The sequence below is a fragment of the Callorhinchus milii genome, unplaced genomic scaffold, assembly GCF_018977255.1.
Source record: "Callorhinchus milii isolate IMCB2004 unplaced genomic scaffold, IMCB_Cmil_1.0 Scaffold11, whole genome shotgun sequence".
Classification (NCBI taxonomy): Eukaryota; Metazoa; Chordata; class Chondrichthyes; order Chimaeriformes; family Callorhinchidae; genus Callorhinchus; species Callorhinchus milii.
The window spans coordinates 11,123,797-11,140,749 of record NW_024704752.1 but is presented as its reverse complement, the minus strand read 5'-3'; the positions used below and the strand labels follow the sequence as shown (position 1 = coordinate 11,140,749).

At 40.2% G+C, this 16,953-nt stretch overlaps 1 protein-coding gene across 3 annotated transcripts in view; it reads right to left on the bottom strand.

Moving 5' to 3' along the window:
- The window catches only part of LOC103188800 (glypican-5-like), a 176,148-nt gene that overhangs the window by 116,799 nt on the left and 42,396 nt on the right, over nucleotides 1-16,953 (bottom strand). The window lies entirely within an intron of this gene.

Genomic DNA, 16,953 nt, shown 5'->3' with positions numbered 1-16,953 from the left:
CAAATTCAAGCCAAATTGTTCACTGTGTTACAGAGTTGAATCTGGAGAAAGGAACACACCAACTTGCCAAGAACTGTTCTCCTGGGATGAGGGTCTCTTACCAACTGCAGATAAATAACAGCCAATTTGGAAGTCTTTGTACTGCAGTTCATTTCATCGTTCATTCACCAATTCAAGCTCAATAAAACCGCAAAACACAGAACAAAACCTTGTTTATACGCACAGCTGATTCAGTTTTTAAAATACCCTGCTGTCACTGGGTGAAATTTGGCAGCAGATTTTCTGTATCTACGTGCAGGGCATTGCAATAAGGCTGACTGGGAGACTGCTTCGAGCAGTAAACCCACTCAACAGATTGATCTAGTAGAAGTCTATACAGCATGAAAAAAAAGAGTTGGTTCATTGGAAATCGATACCATCGAATGAATGGGAAAGGGCTTGGTCCATTGGAAGACTCGATAATGGGAATGTGTTTCAATGATTGGAGAACTGAACAATGGTTTGAATGGGGATGGGTGAGCATGTGGTGGGAACCTGACTGGAAATGAAATGGAGAAGGGGATCGTCTTAAAGTATAAAGAGGGCTTCTGATATTTGGTTGAAAAACACCACCTTCCCAAACAAAATTAAATTGGTGTCCAATAAACAGGCGCATCTAGTGATGCTTTTGGACAAGGAGGGAAGCACTATCCACGTCTGAATCTTGTCACAACAAGTGAAAGTCAATTACAAAACCAATTTTTTTTAAAACGCGAAATTTTCCCCCAAAAAATACTGAAAATGAAAAATGAAAGGAAATTTTTAAACTGTGTAAAATAGGAGCCCTAAATATAAACAACTGCTGACACCAACTTATGTGATCAGGGCTGTAGGAGGTATTAGCGAGAGGCTTAAGGACTCCCCATGATTTTTTCCTTCTTCCTCCTACAATTGGCTCTCATATTTTTTCTCTTGAGATTCCCTGGTGAACAAGTTTTTAAAAAAAGTACAAAATTAGACCATGTTGGAATGGGGTCTTGCTACAGATTGCTTGTAATAAGGTCAATCTACTGAACTCTGTGAGCAAAGGGGTTTGTGATTTTGGTCTGATCACTTATCCGATATGAACATCACAATTTAACAGAAGGGGAAAAAAGAATTTGTACAGAACTGCAAACGTGTCCAGTCAGTAAATTAAAACAGACTTTTATCAGATAAGACAGCCTGAGAAGATTAAAGTCTTGTAACATGCAAGGGGCCTTAAAACAACATCACCACATAGCTGTACATGTGGCTTGCAGACCACTACTTCCTTATCACCTGTCGATCTACAGTAAGAGTAGATTCCTGGAACATCTTACAACTCAAGGTAACTGGCAGGTCAGAGCTCTCAACAATGGAATCAGGCATTTCCTGCCACACAAACCCGGACTTTCTCAGGTTCAAAACTTGGTCTACGGATGTAGCAATGGGAACCTGTGTTCATTTCAGCACCTACAGACTGGGGGAGGATGGGAAAAATCAACATGGATGGAATTTCACCAGGTGTGCAGTTTCCTTTATTGAAAATATTTAGTGCATCACACTTTTTATTGCAGCCACAAGTAGCACAGGATTACTGTTTCGAGACTAATTTACAGCCATAGTGCAGTTGAATCCCTTTCATATATCGAATACGTCTGTCTCACTTATATTCTTTGCCTCAGCCGTTCTGCCTGGCTCTGCAGCTTCCTTCAACTGACCAATTGAAGAGACTTGTAGCAAGTGGTCCCATTGATACCAATGACTGATAGAACCATCTATTTGGCCACCAGCTGCAAGGCAACAGGATGGTTTACAGGGCAGCTGTCCCGCTGGGGGCAAATCATACCACTGAGTCACACCCCTGCTTGCTGCAGGAGTGACACTCACACCGGTCTCCTGTAACTAGCAGGGATACGTGTTAAAATCCTTTTGGCGCTCTTTTATACTTATTTGCAAGCACCAGTTATGAGAGCATTGCCCTTAACCAGGAAGGGCAATGCGCTGGGATTAACCTGGTGGGATAATTAGAGACTGTAGAGCCTAGCCTTTAATGTAGGCATCCCATCAATGATAGTCACATACAAACACTAATAATAATCCTTGCATTTGATATAGCGCCTTATCACATCTCAAAGCGCTTCACAGAATATACTGTAAAGTGAATTGATTGTATATTTTGCGGGTGAAATGCAACAGCCAGTTGCACACAGCAGTGTCCCACAAACGTGGATTAAGTGACCAAATCATTATGTAAAGAAAAATTGATTTTTTTGGAAGGGATTATTATCTCCAGAAAAGCAATCCACCAATCGACAAAAAGCGTGTTCCTACTTATCGCAAACAGAGGCTTGTGGGATACTCGGCGAAGGTTTTGCCCTGCCTGGGAGGTGAACCAAGTTCTCTTGCTTGTGAGGCGAGTGCCCTAACCACTAAGCTACAGGACTCCATAGCCATGCACATTCCTTATCTGAGGATAAACAAGAAAAATGTGACACATAGGGCATTTTATTGCATGGCTAAATGGAGGCATTGAACAATAGCAGCTATATTACACAGAGCAGAGATGGGATTTATTAAAAACAAATTTCAGTAAACTTGAGATTGATTTACATATTATTCATCAGGAAGATGTTCTGCAAACAACTTTCTGGATTGAAGCCCAGGAACTCTTGAGTGACACAAGCCCTTCAGTGACAGAGCCATCAGATTCAGACCTTGGAATTAATCCTGGGAACCTCATGAAACGTTGATACAACAATCTCAACTGGGACTCGTCTCCAGGCAGGCTGTACTTTGTCGCTGTTTATTTTTTTAAAAAACTAAAGTTCTTTGAACAAAACACCATTCACTTTTACATTAAAAACACATGGCATCGCTCCTCAGGGCCAGAGGAACATGTCATACTCTTATGAGGTTTGATTTTTATTTTCTTAAAAAGGGAAGCACGAAATCTTATGTCAATTATCTGTAGCAAAACAATCCCCAAGGGAAGCGCATATCAAGTTTTGTGTCTTGTATTCATTCAGCTGAATACTACTCTGTGCTTCCATTGTTTTAGCTCAGTTGTCATTGAGTAAAGGGGCTGCGATTTTGCATGGAGCAGACATGCAAAACCATAAATATTTACGTACAATATCTTGAAAACAAAAATAAAGTAGTCTACCAACCAGAGGGGAAGAGAATGCCAAGTATGTTGAGGCTTACTTAGGTTTTAAATGCAGGCAAACTAAAATAAAGCACAAATTGGCAACTTCACTGGGGTCTGAGATTGGTAGAGCTGAATTGGACATTTCATCCTGGTGAAGTAAGAAATTCTCTTTAGACATTAGGGTTATAAAAATAATAATAATTTGGTCACTCCAAATGTGGCACACTGCTGTGCACAATTGGCTGCCGTGTTCCGCCCAGAAAATATACATCAATTCACTTTACTGTATATTCTGTGAAGCTCTTTAAGACTTTTCTAAGACGTGATAAGACACAAAATCAAATGCAAGGATTCTAATTTTATTATTGTTATTATGCGTTTTACCTTGTCAGAGAACAGAATTGATCACTGATGGTATTTATGCTCACAGTCCAAAACCTCAAAAACAATAGCTTGAATGGACCACAATGTCTAAGAGCATCTTGACCTGATAAGGCCGGGCAGGAAAACCTTGCAATTAGCACCAGAATGAGTAGACGCTGGAGAGATTCTGTAAAACATGCCCTCAGCTCATGAAACCTCAGCCCTGTGCCTCTCGCCAGTATTCCTCATTTCCCTCTTGGGAAACCAAACAATTCAGGGCATTTACATCCCAAACAATATTTCACTTCAGACGATTGTGTTAATAGATGCTAATTAATCATAGAAGCCGCTCCAATGCTTCACTTCCAGAATGTGTGACTGAATCTGACAAATGGCTGTTCCCAGATGATGAATGGCCAATCACCAGGAGATGAATTCCCAACACAGGAGGAATAAAAATTCCTTTTCTTTAGGAACTTTTTTTTCCCCCGTTTTATTTTGCCATAAATATCTTACACTGTCATTACCATAACTATTATGCACAATTATATTTAGAAGTGAGTAAGTACACAACCCTATGTCGACCCGAGCAACACATACTAGGAAACTCTTATGTTTAACTGACATCTAACAGGTCTGTGCTGAGTTAGCTGGATCGCGCTCAGGGAAGTGACAGAGACGTTACAATTGGCCTGAGCAGCCCTTTGACAGAAAACGAAGGGGATATGGGGCCGGGGGGTGGAACAGTCAGAGATCCACTTACTAACTAACCAGTGTTAATCTTTTCCAGTTGCCTGTATTTCTAATCAGCTGTTACCGAAATAACAGTGTGTGGAATCGGGATAAAAGGACCTGGAGCAAAGCTGTTCTGTTCAACCTCTGTTACCATAATTCAAATAGTAGGAGTTCAAGAAAATAATCTGTTTTAATCAACAGAACGGGTGATGCTCCCACTTGTCATTTTGGCACATGTGCACATTGCAACCCTTAAAATATCAGGGATTTTTAAATGCAAATGCTGGACAGGCTGTGACAAGCTGTGTAAGCTTAACAAAATGAGCACAAGACCCAGTATAAGAGCAGTATTAATGCCTGGATAAGATGCAGTGAAGCATTGCATTGTAAATTACCTATGCACTCAGGAGATTTAATATTTGCATCCATTCACATGCTATCATTGTTTACATGAGACAATTTTGTTAACATTACACACCCTGTCACACAGAGCAATTACTGAGATCAATAGAAACATTTCACATGACCTGAAGACAACACCTTCAGTTATGACTACAGACCAATTGAATTCCGCAGTTCACCTACATCTTTTGGTATTTGGCTATGAAGAACATTGTTATTCTGCCCACATAAACAGAGAAATGAAAGCAACACAGAGCTCTTTAGTCCCGAAACAGATGTACAGTATAATGCTGTTCTATAATGTCTAACCTTTCATAATTCTCTCTCGTCATATAACTGACTGTAAATAAAACTAGTATTTATTTTACTATACAATCCTATGGTCTGTGCCATAATATCCACCTTATAAAATACTTCGTAGTCTGTAGAGAGTGCATGTATTTCCAGCTAATACAAAGCCTCATTGTTTGCCTGGGTCACAACCCGTCTGCGATTCGAGAAAGCACACAACAGTGGTCCACATCACAGAGGAAGAGAAAGTCCACTTAAGTATTCAGCTGGGAGACTGCTGAGGAGAAATATTATGCCAAAAATGATTGAAAAGTAATGTTAGCTGGATCCAAGACTAAATCTCAACAGTAAAGTATACTGTTTCAATATGCCATCTGAGCCCAAAGACATTCAAGATTTTATTAATGCCTTCCCCCTTCTCAGCCACTCTCATCCATCTATCCCCCTGAAATCAGCAGGGTGAAGAACTATTCCATATACACTTATTGAAATAAATATATTTTATTGTTTCACCCACAAAATGAACAGTCGAATCCCTTTACAATATATTCTGCGAAGCGTTTTGAAATGATTCAACAATGTGTTAAGGCACTACATCATATGCAAAGATTATTATTATTATATATTTTTGTGACCACCTGACTCATTCTGTTCTATCCTTTTCCTTCACTCCTCCGCAATAGCAAATGTGTGTTAGTAATCTGCTCCCATTCCTTTCTGAATGTTCCTTGGATTGGTGATACATACAGCATAACCTAGGCTGCATCTACTACAGTAGCTGGGAATGGACAAAACACGATTGAACAAGTAAACAACAACAAATTGCATTATATAGCACCTTTCACCTCGGGAGGGTAAACAAAGCACTGAACTCTCAAGTGGCAGTATTTGTGCAAGGATAGTTTCTTATAAATGCACATTTTGCCAATTCCAGCAAGGACAACACAAACAGTGGTGAATGGAAATGGTTTGCCAGATGATACCCTCTTATCCAAGGCTCATTTTTAGATTTTTAAAACCATATGCTCGTGCCTTCTGAACAAAAAATTTCTCCTTGCTCTGAGGAATATCAGATACCCCCAAGTTAAAATTCTGATACCAGCACCCTCTCATACCAATGTTGCTGTTGAGATATTGTTACTATACTGAGACCCCTTCCATGCTTTGAATGGAGGCTCATATCAAGCCAAACCATGCTGGCAGCCAGCAACAGAAGGGATTAGATCAAAGCCAAAAGCTTTAAACTAATGCCAAGCTCAGGCAAACTATGTGCTGGAATAGCATAAGCACCCCGGACAGTCCGGCATGTCGTCTCTCAGACAGCTGACTGCAAGCAGAGGGAGCGCTACAAATTCTTTGTTTAAAATAACCAAGGTCTGCCTGCGGTGTCATATCCACATGAAAGATTCTTTTTAAATCCTCTCTCAAATCAAATGCAAGCCTGCACAGGCTGTATATCGGAAAAGGAATACCTCAGGTCAGCTCACAGTCAGTCTCACTGAAGAGAGCATGGATAGTTTTTGAGTTATACTCAGTTTATTCCCCATCAGAGCCACACTGAAGTGTAGAAAAAGACTGCTGTGCTGTGTGTGGGAGAAGGGGAAGAGAAACATCAGAGAAAAACTCCTGGATAGTTTCTAGTGTCTCCTGGTGGCTAACTGGGAGTAAGCCAAGTTTTGCATAAACTAGACGCATGGCTCAGTTGGTAGCATTCTTGCCTCCAAGGCAGTAGGTTGTGGGTTCAACACCCAAGTCGGGACTTTGAAATCACAATCTTGGCTGTCACTCGAATACAGTGCTGTATTGTTAGAGGTAATGTCCCTTGGATGAGACATTAAACTGAGGTTCCGTCTGCCTGCTCAGGTGGACATTAAAGATCCCTTGGCACTGTTTGAAAACTGCAGGGAGTGTCTTGGCCAACAACGTCCCAGATAAAATTGGCGATACTTCTTGGCTGTTTGTGGGAAGTTGCTGTGTGCAAATTGATTGCCACATTTGCCTATAAACTGTACAATAACTGACCATCCCAGTAAATCCTATGAAAAGCACTTTGAGATGCCCTCTCAGCTTCAAAGGCATTATATAACCTGGGACAATTATTTATTATTAATAAGTGCACAGTGTCAAAGTAAAGCTAGAGCGTTCTCATGTTTGAGCCATGGAACAGACCAAGTAAAGGACTCCTATTGAGGAGTCTAGACTTGTAGATCTTTGATTTTTGGCAAAAGCAGGGATGATGCAGGAAGTTAGAACACTCTCCTTTATCATTTGCTAGGTGTTCAATCCAGCTGTGGCTTTGGGAGCAAAAATCTCTCCTCTGCCAACTGTAAGGATCATACAGAAAATAAATTGAAACAATTTCAACCCAATTCCCAATGAGCGCATGTCTGAAGTACAAACTGGCTATAAACTACCAATGTCTCATGGACATATGGTATGAGAAATCATGTGGCATGTAGGCACATCAAGGCACATTGTTCGGTATTGCACAGCTAATCAGCACTATAACTAACCTAGGAATGAACTGCCCCGTGTGTCTGACAGCATTTATGGAGAGAAGACCTTCTGACGAAAGGTCACTGACCTGAAACGTTAACTCATTTTCCTCTCTCCATAGATGCTGCCTGACCTGCTGCGTGTTTCCAGCGACTTCTGTGTTTATAGCAGATTTCGAGTATCTGCAGTACCTGTAGCCTTTTACCCCGTGCATCTGCCTGGGAACCAAACCCAGTAAAAAGGAAAAGAAATGTCTTCCATTTGCCAGAGCTAACATCTCTCAACTTGATAAACATCATTTACAGAAGTTTAATTAAATATCACAATGGTGACTTCTCCTGTATAAATAATTTAGTCAACTTATATTGGTGCAGAAGATGAGTGTAATTTAAGAGGCTTCTTTTTAGAACGTATTTGCTGCCAAGAAAATTATCTAGTGATCGATAACTGCTGGAGGGCCGTGCTCAGAGCCCGCTTTCAATCTGCTAGTTATGTCACACAGGAAGCAACAGGTCAGAAGAGGCCAGCTCTTCATCTGCCAGAGACACACACTTATTAGAAAAGAACATTTATCATTAATTTAGTTCAGGGCCTTATTTTTCACAACATAAGTTTCCGTGACTCATATCAGAAAAGGAAATTGATCTACGGAATGAAAAACAGGACTTGGCAAGCTGAGTAGGGTTAATCCAACAATCGCTGGCAGGTCATGAGCAGGTTATTAGGCCAATGGAACTCATACCTCCTCCTCCTACAAAGAGTCATGATAATCGCTGTCTGGCACTCAGGAGAAGTTTAAGAGTTACTTTTGTTATAAAAATACAAGTTCTTCTTCCTCACGCATAAAGTATGGACATAGATTGGATATATAGTTAGCACAGAATGAAAGGCTAAGTATGGTTTCAAACCTAGTTGCAGTGCCAATAGATGAGCTGGCAGTCACTGTGGTACAGCAGATACTGTGTCTGGGGACGTAAGTACTTTAGAACTTTCCAATTTTATATATTTTAAGCTGCAGATTTGACCAATAGTGCAGTGTTATCTGCACTTATTTTGGGCACAACACTGTCCCTGAACAGCCATGAAGTGAGTGACCTATTTTATTTGGGGGATTTTTAGCCAGGACACTGGGAGAAACTCCTTCCTCCTTTCAAAAAGTGCCATAAGATCTTTATTGTCCACTTGAACAGGCAGACAGGACCTTGGTTTAATGTCTCGTGAGAAGGATAGCATCTCAGACAATGCTGCTTCCGCCAGGACTGATTTGAAGCATTAGACTATGCGAGTTCAAAGCCCTGAAGTGAGGCTTCAACTTGTAACCTTCTGAATCAGAGGTTGCATTGCTATCAGCTGAGTCTGGTTGTATTAAAGGAACATTAAACTTCTGTACTTGAACAAATTGCCACTTGATCTTGATCTAATCTCACAAAATAGGAGGTGGAAAGGGGAGCAACGGACACACACACTCTGTCTCTCTGTACCTACTTACTTAGCAAGTTGCCAAGAAAGCTTCACAGCTTTTTACAGCTGGTGTCCGGAAATTAAGACCTGGCCGAGACCTTATATCAAGGTAAAATACACACTTACATTTTAACTTAGAAAAACTTTCCGATCATGTCAAACATGTTTGAAGCCCCCAAATATACGATTTATTTTCTTTTCCTTCAACAAACATTTCCTGGTTTGAAATATGGCCAATTCCAAAAGTTAGCCTCGATGTTGATAGATGCAGTGATTTCCGTAATGTAAATACATCGACCTGTTGGAAGAGAGTCTGCCCCTATCATTTTTAGTGACTTTCAAAGTTATAATTTGTACTAGGGAAGATGCATGTTGGACAGCAAATGGGAATCAGTTTCCCAGTGGATCAGTGGGTAAAGTCACCAAGTTATATCTGAGCTATGCATCAAGTTCCCACAATCAGTTACTGGTCAATCGGCTGATAGCACCCTTGGATGGCAACAGTCAATGTGAAAACTGGCTTCTCCCTGTTGCCGAGAAGAGTAAAAATGACCTCTTGATTCTGTCTCCTGATCACAATCAGTGATTTTGCTGAAAAAGTATGTGTCTGAGGACTGGATAAAACGCACGGACACAAGATTCGACCCCAGAACCCGAATCACCATTCTTTATATTCGTAGCTGGATTGAGGAGGGAGAGAAAAAGTGGGTGGCATTTAGTGATGAAAACACAATTTAAAAATAAAAGTTGTAAATTGACAGCTGAGCTGCCTGACTGAGTACGTATAAACATCTCGACCATCTGCTGTGCTAATTTGGTGAACACTGTCTGATTCAATTAGTGCCGAATGTCCACATTAAACACCGATTTCATTGGCTGGCTTTTCTTGATGCTGAGGTAACGACAGCTTTTTACTCTACGATTGTTCCGGCAGCAAATGGGGATCAGACTTGCCTAATCCAATAAGACGTTTCTGGCCTCAAACACAGGTTTACTGCTAATCCATCAATTAGGCAGTCAGATGTAATTGTGATGGTCTTTAGCTTTATGTTTAGCAGGCTGAGGTTTTATTAGGCTGATCGCTTAGCACTGTATTAAGTGTCCTGCTTTATTATTAATTTACTTTGTTTGCCTGTAAAGTACACATTCATTGCACTTTACAGTATACCCTGTGAAGTGGTTTGTGACGTCCAATGTGAAAGGGGCTATGTCGAATGCAACGATTATTATTAGTATTATGGTTTGATAGCAACCAATGGTCACGGTCCCATCACGTGCCGTGATAGCAACACAGAGACATTAGGCTTTGACTCAGGAATAGGATGAGGAAACATAAAATGAAAAAAGACCATTCCACTTATCAAGACCCTGGCAAACCTATCCTATTCGCAGACTTCCCATCACTCACTAATTCTTACAGAAAAGTTCTGAAAAGATGTACACTGAACCTCAAGGTAAGGTAGAAAAACTCCAGAGTATTCACATAATCTACATCTCTGCATGGAGCGGAAAACAAAGAGAAGAAAATCAATTTAATACACACTACATCGACCTGCCAGCAAAGTCAAAGATCACTTTTGTCAGACGGACATGCTAATTCAAAAAATTAACAGCTTCAGCAAGTCTTACTTAGGCCTGCGTAAATATATCCAACGTAAACATTACAAATCAGGTTAAATACACCTCAAACAACTCAATGAAACTTTAGAAAGCAGCACAGAAAAATCAGGAGTTCAATAGCCTCAGGATTAGACGTTACAGCTTATCTTTTATCAACTCTTACAACTTGTGCCCAGCAATATTCATGTTACCGTCAATTGTCAAGGCAGATTGTTGTGTAAAATTATTGAGAAGTTATCAAAAGGTTCATGTAGTCCTGTAGCTCAGTGGTTAGAGCACTTGCCTTGCAAGCGAGACACCTGGGTTCAATTCCAGGCAGGGCGAAACCTTGGGCAAGTTTCCTTACTCCACACGCCTAATAATAATCCCTCCAAAACAAAACAATAATAAATTGGTCATTTTCAATCCAGACTGTTTGTGGGACACTGCTGTGCGCAATTGGCTGCCACATTTCGCCCACAAATATACGGTCAATTCACTTTACAGCATATTCTGTGAAGTGCTTTGAAACGTCTAGAAGACGTGAAAAGCGCTATATCAAATGCAAGGATTATTATTATTATGTAAGCTTACATTAAAGTGCAGCATTCTAATTTCTTCTCTGCCCTCACACCTCAAGTCTCTTTCATAAGTCTTCCATATTTTGAGGCTAAATGAGGAGAGGTTATTTCCCCCACTTGGAAAATAAAGGTAACCCAGGTGCACAAGCCCTGGATTGTCAACCAAAGGAGGGAAGGGTAGAAGAAAAAGTTTCCCCAATTTTTGGGGGAATATGGAATTGTTTTGTCACAAGTGGCTGTTGAGGCTGAGAATGATAACTTTCAAAAGGGAATTGGATAAACATACAAGGAGGATGAATATAAAAAGGGGGAATAGAGCAGGTGAATGGGAATATAATAATAATCCTTGCATTTGATATAGCGCGTTATCACGTCATTGAGACATTGCAAAGCGCTTCACAGAATATATTGTAATTGACTGTATTTTGTGAGCGACACATGTATTTTGTGGATTAGAGAGGCTGGGTCTATTCTAGTGCTGGAAACTAGCACCAACATTAGTTCGATAGGCCAAATAGCCTACCTCCTGTGTTGTGCTAATACCCTATCAGATCCAGTAACCGTCAAGAAGATATTTAGCTGAAATAGAGAACCACTTGCTTAGTCTGGGCTCACACATGAATAAAGAACGGTAACTTGAGTGGAATTTTGGGACTGGGAGAAAATGGAAGAGAAAAGCCCTGCAACTATTTACATTCTGGGGAAAATAAAATCTAGCAACTGTAAAATTATGAAGACTGGGCTGGCGTTCATTCAGTGGTACTGAGTAGCCCCAGCGTGGATTTCCCTGGTGTACACTTCCCTGGCTCTGGTCCACAAAAACAACAGCACATCATTTTACAAAGAGTCACATTGCTCTTCCCGCTGCTGAATCTTACTGAGAGACACGTCAGTACTCTCACACAGCTTCTCCTTTTGCTACTCTTAAATCGAGCACACACTTCACAGCGGCCTAACGTGCCCTCTGGTTGACACACACAAAAAAAAGTCTGACTCCATTAAATCCACCACAAGATTTAATTTCACAATGCCAGGTAACATCTGTTTTCTTTGCATCCTGAGGCTGTAATCAGGTTCATCCATATCCCAGTGGGACGTACTTAGTAAGAGAATTACTCTCCCAGTGACAGGCTCTGAGGAGATTGTGATTCTTTTTATTATCCCTAAAGACATACAACCAAAGCTCCTGTTAACTGCACTCCAGCTTGATGGAGTAACACCAGATGCACCATATATCACATCTCAAATCACACTTAATCTGCTAAGAACAATTCTCTTAAATAAGTTTGCTCTTTCTGCATTCCACAAGAAACCATCAGGCTTAAAATTCAAGTTATCCTTTGGACCCGGAGCCCTTTTAAATCAAAACTAACAGCACTTTAAATCTCTGTTGTCTTACATTTCACCTTCAGTCCCTTTGACCTTACTCTCCTATACCTTTCCCAGGTATCCATTATTCTATACACAAATCATCAGAGCCCCTCAACTAGAGTTGAGCCTATAAGTCAACCTGGGTATCCATTATTCTGCTGGAGTAGTTTCGATTCATAGCTGTTTCACCACATAAGAGTCTGGTGTAGATAAGAAATTCACAGCACAAAAGATAAAGGACAATAAAGACGCATGAAATAATTAAAACCTGGTACTTAGAACTGGCTTCTATACAAAGGTTACATTTTGATGAACAGCAATAGATATGATATCTTCTTTGACCACTCAATGTAAAGTTGAAGAGTAGCAGATAGATAGCACACAAGTCAGCATTCTTTAAGTAACTGTATTTGCTTTTGTAGTTTTGAATTCTGATTTTATTGGATTGTACTCTCTTGGCTGGGAAAAACTAAACTGCTTAGTTGGGCATAAACTTGATTTGCACAACTGGTCTGAATTAAATAAGGTTTTGTCACACTGCGGTTTGACAGATTACGCTTTTGACTTCTGTGAGTCGATAAAGCCAGGAAGCATCGCCTGGAAGAGTTTGAACAGTAATGTTGAGCATCTTGAGGTAGCAGTGGAGAAAAGGCAAATTGCACGCAGAGCTACGTACATAGGAATGACTTAACAGCTCATGTTCTGTAGTTAAGATGTCAAATCAAACAGGTTGCTGTCTTCAGCTTTCATTCAAAATTATTCAACTTTATAGGTTTAATGAATGCAGCAGCGGTGACAACAATAACTTGCTTTTAAATAATGTCTTTCATGTGGCATGGCATCTCGGAGTGCACAAATTATTGCACATCTGGGGAGAAAGTGCTCCAAGATGCTATCGTAGGTGAAGGGCACTATATAAATGCAAGTTGTTATTATTGTTGTTAAAAGGTGTGCTTTTGAGTTAGTTTGAATTTGTATGCTAAAATAAATCACATGGTTTCAGTGGGATAAAATCTATTGGCATTTGCAGTTAAGGTTTGCACATGAAGATGCTAATTGTTGAGGTACTAGATAGTGACCAGCACTGAAGAAAGCTAACCCCAGTAAAAGGAAAATGTTGAATTAACATCTTCGGGGGTAGTTATGGACAGAAAAAAAGTGAGCAAAATACATTTTCTTCTCATTAATGGAACAGCACGTAGCAAGAAGATGAAATAACACAAAGTCTGGTCTGTTCATGGTATTATTCAGATCCTAATGCAATAGAACGATAGGAGACGCCATGACCAATGCGCTTCCCAAATCTCAGCATTACCACTTTGGGCAGGGAGACCTGTTGGCTTGTGGCTTGTTGGCTTCCTGATTCAGGAAAGAAGTGGAAATAATAGTGGGATTTTCAGGTTCGTTTGAGCACAGGAATTGAAACCAGAGATCTGGGAACAGGTCGTCTTTTCATAGCACTCAGCTAGGAAACTGTACAAGGCACAAGAAATTCAGCCAAGGCAAAAGATAAATAACAAATATAAACTACTCTCCAGTTCCTCATCTTGTTGTCCTTGCCAATCAATTCCCGACTGCCATTTGACTCACAAAACAAATAGCTTCACAATTGAAAGGGGTTGATTTTGTAAAGGAACAGCTTTAAAAACAAATGTTTCTGGTTTATATTTCAATAACGCTAACGATAATTTGCAAAGAGAGCAAGCCTGTTTTTTAACTGCCATAAAAAAATATTTGCCATAAATTCGACTGGCTTTATAGGATTATAGGGATAGACACGACCGTTACATCTCTTAATTTGCTGTATTCCAAGGGCCAAAATGCTACTGGGTTACTTTACTGGTTGAAATGCAATCTGACACGCTGAAACCCACAGCTGTAAACATTCGCATTTCCTGCATTCCTGTCCTGAGCATTCTGAGAATACGCAGAACCACCTTCATTCTACTGTCAGCCTTCAAATCTCAGAGTGACAAACTCAGATTCTGCTGGGCTGCCTCCCTCCGCTCACTCGGTGTGAGAGATCAATGGTTTTGCATAAAAAGGAGGAAGTTCAAGTTTATTTTGCTTTACTTCAAGCACTGTTTTTTTTATTTGGACTAATCCAAAGTTTTGGTCAGGTCACATTGGAATATGATGTCAAGAAGTACAAGTTTGGGAACTGGCATCAAGATCAGAGTATTTGCTTTGGACACAAGTAAGAATTTTCATTTAAAAACTTTAACTGAGGTCAGTTTAACCCTCTCCAAGAACCACATTTCCCAATACTCAGTGAATACTTGAAGATCACAAGAGCAAAGGCCACTTACTTGCCCTATCCCTGAATTTAGGTCTCCTGACTGGCTTCATATTGAGACACCAGAACTGGTGAGATCGGGGTACAGAGTTTGGCCCGGGTAAGTATGTGGGCAGCAGAGTTCTGAATGAGCTGGATTTTTTGAATAGTGGAGCTAGGGAGACTGGCGAGGTCCCTATTAGTACATAGGAGTCCTGTAGCGTAGTGGTTAGAGCACTCGCCTTGCAAGCAAACCTGGGTTTGATTATGGTCAGAGCAAAACCTTGGGTAACTTTCCTTACTCCACACACCTGATAATAATCCCTCAAGAAAAAAACCAATAATAAATTGGTCACTTCAATCCATGACTGTTTGTGGGACACTGCTGTGCGCAATTGGCTGCCGTGTTTCGCCCATAAATATACAGACAATTAACTTTACAGTATTTCTGTGAAGCGCTTTGAGACATCTAGAAGACATGAAAAGCACTATATCAAATGCAAGGATAATACTTAATAATAATTAGTCTGGATCACTGGAAATCTAAAATATTAAAGGTAGAATGTACTTCTTTCTACCCTTGGTTCTCCTCCTAATTCTTGTCCTCCCTCCACCAGACATGCTTGACATGGTTCTGACATTCACATGCCTACAGTCTTTCAAGAACTGGCCCAGGTATGACCCTTCCTCATTCCTTGTGAAAAGACCAAGCTTAATGCCTTCACTCTAGCAAATGAGGTTGCATGAAAAATCCATGTGCTACATCCTGCCTTGTGGTGGGTAGATTTCAAACTGGCCTCATTGACAGCTGAATAGGCTGGTTTTACCCACACGAAGGGGACCTGTAAATCTTGACTTGTATGTCAAGGCTTTATCCAGCCTACTCAGCAGCACATCTAAGAAAAAATGGAGCTATGCTGTCACACATCAAGAATGCATTGACATTACACCAACACATCAACGGCCCTAATAACCTTTAATAAGACACGGATTAATCATTCAGCTCAAAACCTGGAGCAAGTCCAGGTTTGTGGCTGTACAACGTTTTGCTTCAGAGTAGTGGAGTGGTCATATATAGCCTGTACTGGAAGTAATGAATTCTACTCCACTAAAATGCAAATGTATACAGCATGAAGAGTCTCATCTGTTCAGGGGTCATTACGCCATGACAGAGTTAACCTCCATTGAGCTACAATGCAGGACACTATATATGGTTGAAAGAGAAGGAGGGAACACAAAATACATCCAAGAAACATTAGTTTGGAGACACCTGGGCTTTACAGGTAGATTGCATGAGGTAAATGTTGAGGGACATTAGGTGTTAAAGTCCTCAGAAAGAATGAGCAAGAGTGGAAACAGTGTGATAAGTTTGAATCAAGCGCTCTGGGACTCTACCCTGTGTGAGGGATACTATATAAATGCAAGTTGTTGTTGAATTCAGCACAGAGAAGTCACAGGCAAGCAGAAGCATAGAGAATGTCCTACATTTGGAGTTTAGAAAGAACAAGAGCAGAAAGGTTTGGGAAGAAATTACTTTATTGATATCAATAAAATGAAAATCATTTCAAACTTTGGGACACAAAGAGAGTCAGAGTAATGGGACAGCGGAGAGATTAAGAGGTGAGAAAAGTATTTATCAAACAAGAATCATTTCTCAACCCCATCCCTTATTTCCCTGCTCGGTGGAATGCAAGCCACTACTGTGAAATGACGCTAGCAATAAAACATGGAAGTAGATATATTAGCAGGAGTTTGTTTGCTGTCCTTGCTAGAGTCTGCCTGTGCGTAATAAATCACACTAGGAAGAATACAGGGGAAAACTGATCTGGAAAAATACAGGGGGAAAAAGAACTTCATAAGAACAGAAGGACAAAGGCACCTTTGAAATGGAGGTTCACAGAAGCGTCGCTCAAATAATTGAAAATATATAGCCATTTAATCATACAATTTATCAAGCTCAATCAGAGTTTATTGGAGCGGTTTGAAACTTTGTCGAAATCAATCTATGTTATAAATAACAGTTGTAAAAAAAATCAATGAAGTACATTTGTTATTTCTTTAAATTCAGTTACACAATTAATTCAATTATTTCAAAGCATGAGTATCTCCATTAGTTGTTCAATTATTTTAATAACTGGTTTTAGTAATTAATACTGCTTTTGGGGATTACATTTTTTATTAATTAATTTACATCCCTCTTGCGGCCCTGAAGGTGCTCTTAATTACTG